The 14,043-nt window shown below is 44.5% G+C and overlaps 1 non-coding gene across 1 annotated transcript; it reads left to right on the plus strand.

Annotated features, from left to right (window-relative positions):
* Positions 1–13,100: 13,100 nt before the first annotated feature.
* On the plus strand, positions 13,101–13,225 carry LOC140476651 (U6atac minor spliceosomal RNA). The gene has a single exon (XR_011960578.1). It is a non-coding gene; the product is annotated as a U6atac minor spliceosomal RNA (small nuclear RNA).
* Positions 13,226–14,043: the final 818 nt, after the last annotated feature.

The following is a 14,043-nucleotide window of genomic DNA, read 5'->3' on the forward strand; positions in this document are numbered from 1 at the left end:
TGGATGCAGTGTGTTCGAGGTGGGCGAAGGGGTCCTCGGAAGGTAGGCGGGAATCCTGATTGTGAAAGTAAGCTTGGAGGCGGAGGTGGCAGAAGAAGTGTTCGACGTCATGGAGCGTATTAAATTCATTGATGTGTGGACAGAGGGGGATGAAGGAGAGTCCTTTGCTGAGGACTGATCCTGAGGAGAATTCATACTCTCAACAAACAGTATTTCAACTCCATCTCAAACATCAAAAACTGTAAGTACAACAAACTTTTATCTACCCACCTCCATAACCAGCGCTCCTCAAACATTCCAGAAGATTCCCCCGGCCTATGGAACTGCTCGGATGCCATTAGCGATGCGGCTGGTGCAGCTGCCACCCCCATGCTGATTGATTATGTCACTTCTGCCCCCATCATGGCCACGCCCACAGCCACTTCCACCCCTCACAATTCCTCATGCACCATACATGACATCACTTCCGCCCCTCGCATCATCGCTGATGTCACACGCTCAGTGACTTCCGCCTCCACTACTGCCGTGTTTGTCACCACTTCTGCCCCCAACAACGCCACTCACCTGCATTCTGCTGACATGCCCCCCACAGATCCCACTGTCACCATCCCCGCCCCCCAGAACCCTAAGGGGAACTCCAGCCCTGCGCATGACTCTACCCCCATTCCCCCGCCACCACACCCACTCCAGTTACAGGTTCCACCCCCACTCCCAGCTTCACACGCACATCAGGTCCCAGCTCCCAGCCCTGCCACGTTTTCACCATCTCTCCGGACCTCCCCCTCACTGAGGACGAACGATCGGTCCTCAGCAAAGGACTCACCTTCTTCCCCCTCCGTCCACGCATCAATGAATTTAATACACGCCGTGACGTCGAACAGTTTCCCCGTCCCCCAACACCTCATCTTCACCATGGATATCCAATCCCTCTACACCTCCATCCGCCATGACCAGGGCCTCCAAGCCCTCCGTTGTTTCCTCTCCCGACGTCCCCAACAGTACCCTTCCACCGACACTCTCATTCGGTTGGCCGAACTGGTCCTCACCCTTAACAATTTCTCCTTCGAATCCTCCCACTACCTCCAGACCAAAGGCATAGCCAAGGGCACACGTATGGGCCCCAGCTATGCCTGTCTCTTTGTTGGCTATGTAGAACAGTCGATCTTCCGTAATTACACTGGCACCACTCCCCACCCCTTTCCTCCGCTACATTGGTAACTGCATTGGCGCCACCTCGTGCTCCCACGGGGAGGTTGAGCAATTCATCAACTTCACCAACATATTCCACCCTGACCTTAAATTTACCTGGACCATCTCTGACACCTCTGTCCCCTTTCTGGACCTCTCCATCTCCATTAATTATGACCGACTTGACACTGACATTTTTTACAAACCCACCAACTCCCACAGCTTCCTAGATTACACCTCTTCCCACCCTACCTCTTGCAAAAATGCCATCCCGTATTCCCAATTCCTCCGCCTCCACCGTATCTGCTCCCAGGAGAACCAGTTCCACCACAGAACACATCAGATGGCCTCCTTCTTTAGACACCGCAATTTCCCTTCCCACGTGGTTAAAGATGCCCTCCAACGCATCTCGTCCACATCTCCACCTCCGCCCTCAGACCCCACCCCTCCGACCGTAACAAGGACAGAACGCCCCTTGTGCTCACCTTCCACCCTACCAATCTTTGCATAAACCAAATCATCCACCGACATTTTCGTTACAATCAAAAAGACCCCACCACCAGGGATATATTTCACTCCCCACTCCTTTCCACCTTCCACAAAGACCGTTCCCTCCGTGACTACCTGGTCAGGTCCACGTGCCCCTACAACCCACCCTCCCATCCTGGCACCTTTCCCTGCCACCACAGGAACTGTAAAACCTGTGCCCACACCTCCTCCCTCACCTCCATCCAAGGCCCTAAATGAGCCTTCCACATCCATCAAAGTTTTACCTGCACATCCACTAATATCATTTATTGTATCCATTGCTCCCGATGTGGTCTTCACTACATTGGGGAGACTGGACGCCTCCTAGCAGAGCGCTTTAGGGAACATCTCCGGGACACCCGCACCAATCAACCACACCGCCCTGTGGCCCAACATTTCATCTCCCCCTCCCACTCTGCTGAGGACATGGAGGTCCTGGGCCTCCTTCACCGCTGCTCCCTCAACACCATACGCCTGGAGGAAGAACGCCTCATCTTTCGCCTTGCAACACTTCAACCCCATGGCATCAATGTGGACTTCAACAGTTTCCTCATTTCCCCTTCCCCCACGTCACCCTAGATCCAATCTTCCAGCTCAGCACTGTCCCCATGACTTGTCCTACCTGCCTATCTTCTTTTCCACCTATCCACTCTACCCTCCTCCCTGACCTATCACCTTCATCCCCTCCCCCACTTACCTATTGTACTCTATGCTACTTTCTCTCCACCCCACCCCCCTCTACCTTATCTCCCCACCCTTTAGGCTCACTGCTTTTATTCCTGATGAAGGGCTTTTGCCTGAAACTTCGATTTTACTGCTCCTCGGATGCTGCCTGAACTGCTGTGCTCTTCCAGCACCACTAATCCAGAATCCATTCAGCTGATTAGGTCTGCTCTGTCATTTCATCAGATCCTGACTGATCAGATAAATCACAACTCCACTTTCCTGCCTTTTATTAAAACCCTTGATTCCATTATTGATTTTAAAATCTCTCTACTTCAGTCTTGAAAATTCTATAACGACTGTATCAATAGCCCACTGTGATAAAGAATTCCACAGATTCACTATTCTCTGAGAGAAGAAAGACCTCCTAACTTCTGTCTTAACCGAGTGACATCTTATTTTGAGATTATGCCCTCTGGTCCTAGACTCTTGTGCAATAACCTTTTATGCAATACCTTAGTGAAGGACCTTTTGGAAATACAATTAACCTACATCCACCAGTACTCTTTTATTATCTCTGCTTGTTATAACCTGAACGAATGTCGGATGTAATTTCCCTTCAGAGAGCCATGTTGATTTTGTTTGATTGCGTTTCTATAAATAACCTGCTACTCCTTCCTTAATAAAGGACTCAAAGGCAACAAAAAAACAAGCAATCATTCTGTTCGAGCCGATGTTGCCCAATTCCCATGGGAGGAGAAAAGAAGCTCCAATAATTAATGTTAAGCTAACAGGCCTCTAGTTTCCTGCTTTATGTTTCTCTCTTCTTAGATGTCACATTAGCAGTTTTCCAATCTGCTGCAATTGTCCTGGAATCCAATGAGTTTCTGAAATATTTCAACCAATGGCTCCCCTAACTTTGCAACCACCTCCTTTTAAACCCCTCACCATTAAGTTCTGCTGGCGTCTCTGCATTTAGTTGTGTTGCTTTGACAAATACTTCATCCTTTGTGATTGAGATGGTTACAAGATCTTTCTTCCCCTGAGCAACTTCCTTATCTGTTGTCTTGTCTGTTTATAGTGCCCACCACTGTGAAGAATAATGCAAAATATTGGTTTACATTATTCCCCATTATTAATTTCCCAGTTGCATCTTCCAAAGTTCTAACTTACTTTAGTAAGCACTTTAGGTACATTCTTTCTTCTTTTATAACTATAAAAATTGTAGCTATTTGTTTTTATATTTCTTTCCAATTTAATTTCATAATCAATTTTCTCCCTCTTTATTACCTTTTTTGCATATGCTACTGGTTTAAAAATAGATCCCAATTCTTTGGCATATGACTAGTTTTTGCCACTTTTATCACCCATTGGATACGGTTCTTGACTGCCTAGCTGTACCTATATCATTGGTACCCACGGAGACCATGACTACTGGATTCTTTCCTTCAGATACTAAATTCCTGTCTGCCCAGAAGGTGACGTCCTGAATTTTGGCATCAATTAGGCAACACAGTCTTCAGGACTATCTTTGTCTTTGTTGTAGAGAACAGTATTTATTCCCTTACTATATTATTACTGCTACACATCTCCCCCAACTTGGCTGGCATTCTGGACCATTGGTGCGTGTCTCTTGACTTTATGGAATGAATAACTGTTGACATCCCGGTCTAACACAGCGGCAATAAATAACATGATCTCATTTATTAAATTGCAGATTTATTTTGTACATTATTTTTCTGAACAAAAACAGGTAATAACGATATGTTTGCCTAATTGGGGATTTTTGGTTTTTGGATTCACTGCAGATGCTTGTTCAAGGTGTGACTTATTACATTGAGATTGAATTAACAATGTTAGGGTTTATCTATTAGGTTGGCTTATCTGTTAGTCTGATTTAACAGCAGGTTACAACATGCCTGGGTCAGTAATGATGATGAGCATGGGAAATTGGGTGGGGAACAGTGATACCAAGATTATAAATGTGAAAACTTTAGAAATTAAAATGATAAAATAGAGGAATCTGCAAGCATTCCAGAAGAGTGGAATAGATGAATAGTTGGTCACCAATAGAGTAGCAAAAGTAAGGAAAAGGTAAAGGAATGGTAGGTACAAGCAGGGACTTCAAAAATAAGATGAGCAGTGGATGACCATGGAAAGAATTAAAAACAGGCACAAGATACAGGCTCTCTGCCTTTATTCCTGATGAAGGGCTTTTGCCCGAAACATTGATTTTACTGTTCCTCAGATGCTGCCTGAACTGCTGTGCTCTTCCAGCACCACTAATCCAGAATCTGGTTTCGAGCATCTGCTGTCATTGTTTTTACCTTGTTGATTTTAACCCTACTGCGAATCCTCTTGCAAGGATGCCTGCCTTGAAGAAGTTTTCCTCCTCTCTCTACAAGAATCTCAGGGAGTCCCTCTCCCACTGCAACTCCTAGGTCATTTCCTCTGCCCTGAAACTCTTCAACCATGTCCTGAAACAAACTCGCTACCACAGCCACATTTGCTTCCTCAGTGCCTGCCTCCGTAACCAACTCATCCCACACGGACTCCGGACCACCTTTAAACCAGCAGAGTTCGGAACCGAACAGGACAAACAATACAGACTGCAGATTCAAAAACACCAGCAACAGTTCTCCTTCAAGATCCTCCGCTCCACGCTTGCAGCTATGTGCCGGCACCTAACCTCTCTACAGTCAGCCCTACCTCAGCTGAGGGCCACACTCTCTCAGAATTGCAAAGGACCCACTCTGTACTACATCCTCAGGAGAATTCATACTCTCAACAAACAGTATTTCAACTCCATCTCAAACATCAAAAACTGTAAGTGCAACAAACTTTTATCTACCCACCTCCATAACCAGCGCTCCTCAAACATTCCAGAAGATTCCCCCGGCATCTGGAACTGCTTGGATGCCATTAGCCATGCGGCTGGTGCAGCTACCACCCCTATGCTGATTGATGATGTTACTTCCGCCCCCATCATGGCCACGCCCACAGCTACTCCTGCCCCTCACAATTCCTCATGCACCACATGTGAAATCACTTCCGCCCCTCACATCATCGCTGATGTCACACGCTCAGTGACTTCCGCCCCCACTACTGCCGTGTTTGCCACCACTTCTGCCCACACCAACGCCACTCACCTGTATTCTGCTGACATGCCCCCCACAGATCCCACTGTCACCATCCCTGCCCCCCAGAACCATGAGGGGAACACCACCCCTGTTCATGACTCTACCCCCATTCCCCCGCCACCACACCCACTCCAGTTACAGGCCCGACCTCCACTCCCAGCTTCACACGCACACCGGGTCCCAGCTCCCAGCCCTGCCACGTTTTCACCATCCCTCCAGACCTCCCCCTCACTGAGGACGAATGATCGGTCCTCAGCAAAGGACTCACCTTCATCCCCCTCCGTGCACGCATCAATGAATTTAATACACGCTATGATGTTGAACACATCTTCCGCCGCCTCCGCCTCCGAGCTTACTTTCACAATCAGGATTCCCGCCCACCTTCTGAGGACCCCTTCGCCCACCTCCAACACACTGCATCCACCTGGACACCCCGCGCTGGCCTATTACCTGCCTCGACCTCTTCATTTCCAACTGCCACTGGGACATTAACTGCCTCAACCTGTCTACCCCCCTCCCCCACTCTAACCTCTGACAACTCCCTCCCCTTCCTGGACCTCTCCATCTCCATTAATGACGACCGACTTGACACCGACATTTTTTACAAACCCACCGATTCCCACAGCTACCTGGATTACACCTCTTCCCACCTTACCTCTTGCAAAAATGCCATCCCGTATTCCCAATTCCTCCGCCTCCGCCGTATCTGTTCCCAGGAGGACCAGTTCCACCACAGAAGACACCAGATGGCCTCCTTCTTTAGAGACCGCAATTTCCCTTCCCACGTGATTAAAGATGCCCTCCAACGCATCTCATCCACATCCCGCACCTCCGCCCTCAGGCCCCACCCCTCCAACCGTAACATGGACAAAACGCCCCTGGTGCTCACCTACCAACCTTCGCATAAACCAAATCATCTGCCGACATTTCCACCACCTCCAAACAGACCCCACCACCAGGGATATATTTCCCTCCCCACCCCTTTCCGCCTTCTGCAGAGACCGTTCCCTCCATGACTACTTGGTCAGGTCCACGCCCCCCTACAACCCACCCTCCCATCCTGGCACCTTCCCCTGCCACTGCAGGAATTGCAAAACCAGCGCCCACACCTTCTCCCTTACCTCCATCCAAGGCCCTGAAGGAGCCTTCCACATCCATCAAAGTTTTACCTGCACATTCACCAATATCATTTATTGTATCCGTTGCTCCCGATGTAGTCTCCTCTACATTGGGGAGACTGGGCGCCGCCTAGCAGAGCGCTTTAGGGAACATCTCCGGGACCCCCGCACCAATCAGCCACACTGCTCTGTGGCCTAACATTTCAACTCCCCCTCCCACTCTGCCAAGGACATGGAGGTCCTGGGCCTCCTTCACTGCCGCTCCCTCACCACCAGATGCCCAGAGGAAGAACGCCTCATCTTCCGCCTTGGAACACTTGAACCCCAGGGTATCAATGTGGACTTCAACAGTTTCCTCATTTCCCCTTTCCCCACCTCACCCTAGTTCCAAATTTCCAGTTCAGCACTGTCCCCATGACTTGTCCTACCTGCCTATCTTCTTTTCCACCTATCCACTCCACCCTTCTCCCTGACCTATCACCTTCATCCCCTCCCCCACTCACCTATTGTACACTATGCTACTTTCTCCCCACCCCCACTCTTCTCTAGCTTATCTCTCCACCCTTCAGGCTCTATGCCTGTATTCCTAATGAAGGGCTTTTGCCCAAAACGTTGCTTTTACTGCTCCTCGGATGCTGCCTGAACTGCTGTGCTCTTCCAGCACCACTAATCCAGGATTAGTGTTTATTACAGGATCAGAGACATTATTAGGAACTAAAGGTATTGGCTTTAGCTTTGTTGAAATTCAGGCAGACGATGCTTTGACATCTTTGTGGTTTTGCTGCCAGACAGACAATTTGAGAGTATGGTAATTTTATATGACAATTAATTTTAGACATCTTTTAAGTCAATAAATAAGACCAAATCAACTAAAGTGTGAGTAAAAACTTTATTTACACAACAAATGCAATATGATTGAACCAAGCCATGATTGAATGGTGGAGAAGACTTGATGGGCTGAATGGCCTAGTTTCTGCTCCAATGTCTTATGGTCTTATGGACTTATGAGTGAGTGCCATGTTCAGGAGGGCACTGTTTAATATATGATTATATCATCTCCACTTCTGACTTGATTAACTCCTCACATATGGTGCAAAATTGTGTGGTGAATACATGTTTAATTTCCTTTCTTTAAAAAATACAACCTGCCTGCATTTATATAACACCTTTATCATGACAAATATTCAAATCACTTTGCAAAGCTGTGTTTCCGAATGTGCTTTTGGTGATAAACTTGTCCTTTTTTGTTGGAGTGATTATCCCTTTAAGAATTAGAAATTTTTGTGTAAGTTTTTTTGCAAAAGACAGCGTATGTTCTGTAATGGATCATGTGACCAAGCTGCCTAGGTGCTAACCAATAGAAAAGGACCAAAAAGAAATTAATGACATGAGACATTAGCTTCTTGGGATGTGGTTCATTAAGCAGCTTTTAGTTGAGAATAGGCTAGGTGTAGGGAAAATCTATTTCAAGCAGATTGTGGGTGAAATTTTGTGTTCTGGTTAAGCATGCTTAAAGATCTTGACAAGTGAAATACTCTATTAACTAAAGTCATTGTCTCTTAACGGCCCTCTGGGCAAATAAAAATGCTGGGCTTACGTTAGGGCCCGGGTGTCCTTGGAGAAGGAGCACATGGTCTCCACCAACACCCTGGAGTTGTTCAGGGAGAAGTGGGTGTCGCAGGGAGTGGAGTGCATTATTTCCCCCTCCGACTCTATTTTGATTTAATCCCTGCCCTCCCCTTCACTGTTTGATCACACAGCATTGCCCTGTGGTTTGAAGGGCACTGCTTGTCACTGGCCACTCGGGTGTTTTCCTATCTTCCTGGTGGTGGAAAATTGAATAAAGATTCGTGCACTTTGTGTCTTTTCACTGTGTCTCACACCTGCACACACACACACTATGGGTGCTGGGGAATTTAAAAAAAAAAAAAAAAATGCTGGGCTTACGTTAGGGCCCGGGTGTCCTTGGAGAAGGAGCACATGGTCTCCACCAACACCCTGGAGTTGTTCAGGGAGAAGTGGGTGTCGCAGGGAGTGGAGTGCATTATTTCCCCCTCCGACTCTATTTTGATTTAATCCCTGCCCTCCCCTTCACTGTTTGATCACACAGCATTGCCTTTTGTGAAGGGCACTGCTTGTCACTGGCCACTCGGGCGTTTTCCTATCTTCCTGGTGGTGGAAATTGAATAAAGATTCGTACACCTTGTGTCTCTCACTGCGTCTCACACCTGAACATACACAAAAAAATAAATACGCTGGCCTAATTAGTGATGCCCACATTCCATGAGCAAATGCAAAAAAAAAACTTATGGGCTGAGAAGAGAATGAGAGAAAGAGAAAGAGAGAGAGAGAATTCTAGGATGCCAGATTCCAGAGTCAAAGAACTATAGAACAATGAGAGTTCTGATTTGAAGTGGCTGTGGTTAAATGCTCGCAACATCTGAGTTGAGCTGGAAGTTTGGAGAAAATTTCAGGGGCCAACCTTGCTGGAAGCAGAGAGAAAACCCAAGAAGTATTAACCCTTTTTATAAAGTTTTAAACCAGCACTCAAATTAAATGCTTAATCTTCAAATTTCTGCTAAGTACCTGACTGAGTTTTTTTGGGGGTATTAGTGTAGTGAAAGAAATTTGAGTTAAGATCAGTTTTGATTCAAAATGTATTTAAAATCTTTAACAGCTTATCTTTTGATATTAACATTAAAGTATTTTAATATCTTTAAAGTAATTGCCTACTTTGGATGCAGTATAAATTATTAGCATTCACATTATTTATTTTTCATGTGGTAAAATTCTTTTGTTTTAAGCAATGTACCTTGTGACACCATTCTATTAATAAAAACCTGTATTTACGGACTTCCAAAGGAATAATTTATTGGTTCTACCAAGATCAAAGTAGAGGAGAAGCTGAGACAAATTTATATTAGAAGAGGTTAGAACAGATAATTGAAAGCCAGTTTATAAACACAGGTTTGAAATAGCAACAAAATGTTCTTGAAAATTGTGATTATTTAAGTAACTTTATACTGAATAAGGAAATGACATGGTCTTTTGGAATTACGTGGACTAATGAATAAAACAAAACTCCAGTAAGATTGTATAATGATTATGAATGGCTTGGATAATGGTTATAAATTTGTGTACTTAAAAGCTGCACAGTAAGTCAGGCTTGCATTAATAAAATTACCAAATTATAAATTAACGTTACTATGAGTTAATCTCATCTCAGGGACTAGATGCCATAAATCAAAGCTCACAAATTTGGGTAGTCTTTTATCATCTGAATCCAAAATGAAATTGCAGAATCCTAGAATAATTAGAGTACAGAAGTTGGCCATTCGGTTTATTGTGTCTGTGATGGTTCACCTAGTCTCAATCCATTGCTTTCTTCCCAATAGCTCAAAGCATTCTTCCTTTTCAGTTAATAATTGAATTACCTCTTGAATGCCTCAATTAAAACTACCTGAAAGGCAGTCACATGCAAAGTATCCTCGGTCCTAACCACTCGCTGTGTGAAAATGATTTTTTCTCATGCTGCCATTACTTCTTTGTCAATTACCTCAAATCTTTGCCCTCTTGCCCTTGATCCTTTCACCAATGGGAAACATTTTTTCTTAACTACTCTATTCAGACTCCTCATGACATTAAATGCTTCCATCAAATCTCCACTTCTCAAAGTAAAATGATCCGAACTTTCTCAATCTGTCTAGGTAACCTGATGGCGCTAGTTTTAAAAACATTTTTCTGCACTTCATTTCATGCCTTGACATTCTCTCCTAAGTGTGTACCCAGAACTGGATGCAATACTTCACTTGAGGCTGTACTGGTATGTTATACAAGTTGAACATATATTCTTTGCTTTTAAAAAAGCTTGGATACTATAGGCTCCACTGGTCACAACAAAGTTTGAATGGTAAAAGAGAGGGTGATGTTGTCAATTAAACATATATCTTAGCATCAAAAATGAATCAGCCAGGTTCCTTAAGAAATACATAAAATTAACTAATTTGCAAATAGAACTTATGCAAGCAAAGATGTAAAGAATATAAAGAGTTAAACTGTACAAATGTATGCAACTATTCAAGACTATAAAGGGGAAAGCTGTAATGATTGAACTTAAAGACTGAATGAAGTTGTACACGTATCTTTTTCATTTTTTTCCAAACACAATGATGAAGCATCTCTAACAGATTGTCGTTTCAATTCTTCCAAGTGGTGCAGTGTTATGAAAATGTGTCAACCAAAATATTATATTATAAAAGTTCTCTGGGCATATATTAATGTGCACACATAGTTTGAACTTTTTGGACAGAACTCTTTGCAAAACAAATGACACTGGCTGCAGCAGCAACAATGTTGCATTTGCAAGGAACAACCTGCTTGACTGGAGACATCAAATTTGCAAAGTTTTCACAAAGATGTCACACAATCAAGTTTGTGGATCCGAAAGGAGAGCAGGAATTTGAACACAATGGGTGGAATCTTATAGGGTCTGAGCAAAGTGGGCAATGGTGAGATTTGTGGCAGAAATCAACAGGACGAGGGCCTATTCCTGTGCTGTCTTAACTGTTCTATGTTCTATGTTAAATCCAGTGAGACATATTTTGACATCAGTAGCATCTTGTTGAATCTTTTATGCATTGCTCTGTGGTGATGCGGGTTTCTAACTCAGCAGCGGGGAGTTGCCAATAAAAGGCGTTTATAGCTTGCTAAATGCTTTGGAGATGCTGCACCTCACATTATTAACTTGTAGCTTCCTATCTTACCAAAAGCAGACATTGAGACATGTTGACATGATAATCAGAATGGATACCTGGTGACTTCAGCTCACCGCTGTCTGTCAACAGCCTCCATTGTTGCTCAGCACCAAACAGCATCTCAGGGAACCAGCTGCATGCTCCATGTATACACAGACATTGGCACCTGGCCTTGGCCAAGCCCTCACAACCTTTATGAGCACTCTCCAATATATTTGCAGGCTACTCAAGAAGTGCAGACCTGAATTATAGGGCACAGTGGTAACGAGCACTGATACTGGTAACGAGCACTGACATTGGTAACTAGCACTGACAAGCTGCAGCAAGGAGACACTGAGATACAGACAGGCACCCAGCTCATGGACTGGATTGGAATGCGACACAGAGCCGCTGGCTTGCTGTCTTAGTGCCAATTTAATTAATGCCTGCTGGCAGCATCCATGCCTTGTCTTGCCACGCCATGCCATGCTTGTTGATTGACACTTCAGCCAGAGGCAAAGGCTCTCAAACTGCTGTATTGAAATCCTGTTTTATAAAGATACATGGACAAGTCGATTGTTCTGATTGTCATTAGGGATCTGTCTGGGGAATTGAGGCAGAAAGTGGAGGGTGCGGCTTGCCATACGTCACACTGTGAAACATCAGAGAACACTTCCAGCATGAGCCAGCTGCCCGAACAACAAACACACTGTATTTTCAACAAATGGCCATGTCAGAAAATGAGTGGGGACTGGTCTTCAGTCCAGGCAAGAGATGAAAGCTGGTGATCAGAGAGTCTTCGCACTGTTGGGGGACACAATCTTGTGACGCTGCTGCTTCTATAACAAGGTTATTCTGTCCATGGCTTTTTTTTCAAGATGGGTCATAAAGGCAGAGGTGCCAAAATGTCTGAACTGGCTACTTTAATAATGGTTAACATATGTTGCGTAAGTCAACAATCAGAAAACGCTTTCAGGGTTTTAAAAAAAATACTTGCACAATGAAAGAGGAGTGGCCAGTTCTCCCAGTTCAGGGTTTTTTCTAGTTTGTGGTAGGTTTTAGCTGGGGACCCAAAAGAAACAGCTCCATGTTGATCTTTTCTCCCTCTGACATCTCTCTCCTGTAAAAACCTGTGGTTGAATTCACCTTTTTGCCAAAGGGTGTGTCCATGGGATGTTGCAGGAAAATCAGATCAGCTCTTTGTTAAGTTGTGTTTTCGTGTTGGTTCAGGTTTTCAGATAGTTATGTTATTCTAAATTCGGTTTTCTTTTGTTCGTGTGTGTTAAATAAATTCTGATTTGTTAAAACCAAGTGTTTTGAGCATCCACATTGCTCCTGGAATATTCACCTCACATCTGTTTAAAACGACTAGAAAAGTTAGGGTCTGGGCTACCTTCTTAAAATGTATTGAGGCGGTCTGGCCTGGTCCATAACAGTCTGCACAAAGATCTGGGACTTGGCCACTGTCAGTCATTAGCTTGAGATGCTCATAATCGGGGATCAGTCCAAATGCTGCCCAGGAAATGGGTATTGGTTAGTCCTGTAGGGCCAGAAGAAGCAGTCATTGAGTTCTTGACTGATAACATTCAGAGTCTGGTCAGTCATGTCTCGGGGCTGCTCATTGAAATCAATCAATCAACTACAGCAAATACATCCCTGGAGATCGGTGTGTTGCTCACTAAGGATGGTGCAAGTCATTAATTACGAGTCGTGGGGAGATCACTGCTAAAAAGGTAGGGGAAAGGAGACAAGGTGAACACTCCCCATGATAAAGATGGAAAGGCTCTAGTGGCCTTAAAACACAGAGGTGTTAAAGCATTGCTATCTACTTAATGGCATCCAACTATGTTTAAGTCACTTCCTTGTTAGTGTAGTGATTATTATCCCCACCTACAATGCAGGAGATTGGGGTTCAATTCCCAAATAGGGCCCTCTTGTGGTGCATTCTTGCCCCTACCTCTGAACTGGGAGGCCTGGTACAAGACCCACCTGCTCCAGAAGTGTGTAATAACAACTCTGAACTGATTACAAAAATTAGTTCAATACAGTTAAAAAGGGGAGTCAAGGTGGAGATGGTGGAAACAGTAAATGCATAAGCGGAAGTGAAAAATAAGGATAGCAGTGGTGGAAACTTAAAGTGAATGGAGGATTTGTGGAATGGCATCAGAAGGCATGACAGGATTGAGGATTTATAGGGAGTTATTGACCCTGACGACCACAATGGTCTTGTGTTAGTATAGAAACCTGGCACATGTTTTCTGTCAACTTGGGTCTGAAAATCAGGTAAATTGGGGAATTTTATATACTTTAAAACATATTTAACTTCTCTGATAACTCCCGGAACAGTGGTGCTTACTTTCCAGCCCGCTACCCCAATGAGGCATGACAATGTTAACCAATAAGTGGTGGACAGTTAGGCTAATTTGTGATAAGAAGACATGAGTTTAGAATGTGAGATGAAGTTTCCAGAAGATAGTTCCTTCACCTATTTTCCAGGGTGGGGGAGAGAAGAGGTCACGACGGTTCACTTCAGCCCACTCACCTGAAGGAATTGTGAGAAAGTCTGGTTCGTTAAGTTAAAACATTTTCTCTTCTTACTCTTACTTAAAACATTGTCTTCTATCATTTTAGATATTTTTTATATTTCTACCTTTTCATCGTTAAGAAAGCTTT

This window comes from Chiloscyllium punctatum, chromosome 4 (assembly GCF_047496795.1).
Source record: "Chiloscyllium punctatum isolate Juve2018m chromosome 4, sChiPun1.3, whole genome shotgun sequence".
NCBI classification, from domain to species: Eukaryota; Metazoa; Chordata; class Chondrichthyes; order Orectolobiformes; family Hemiscylliidae; genus Chiloscyllium; species Chiloscyllium punctatum.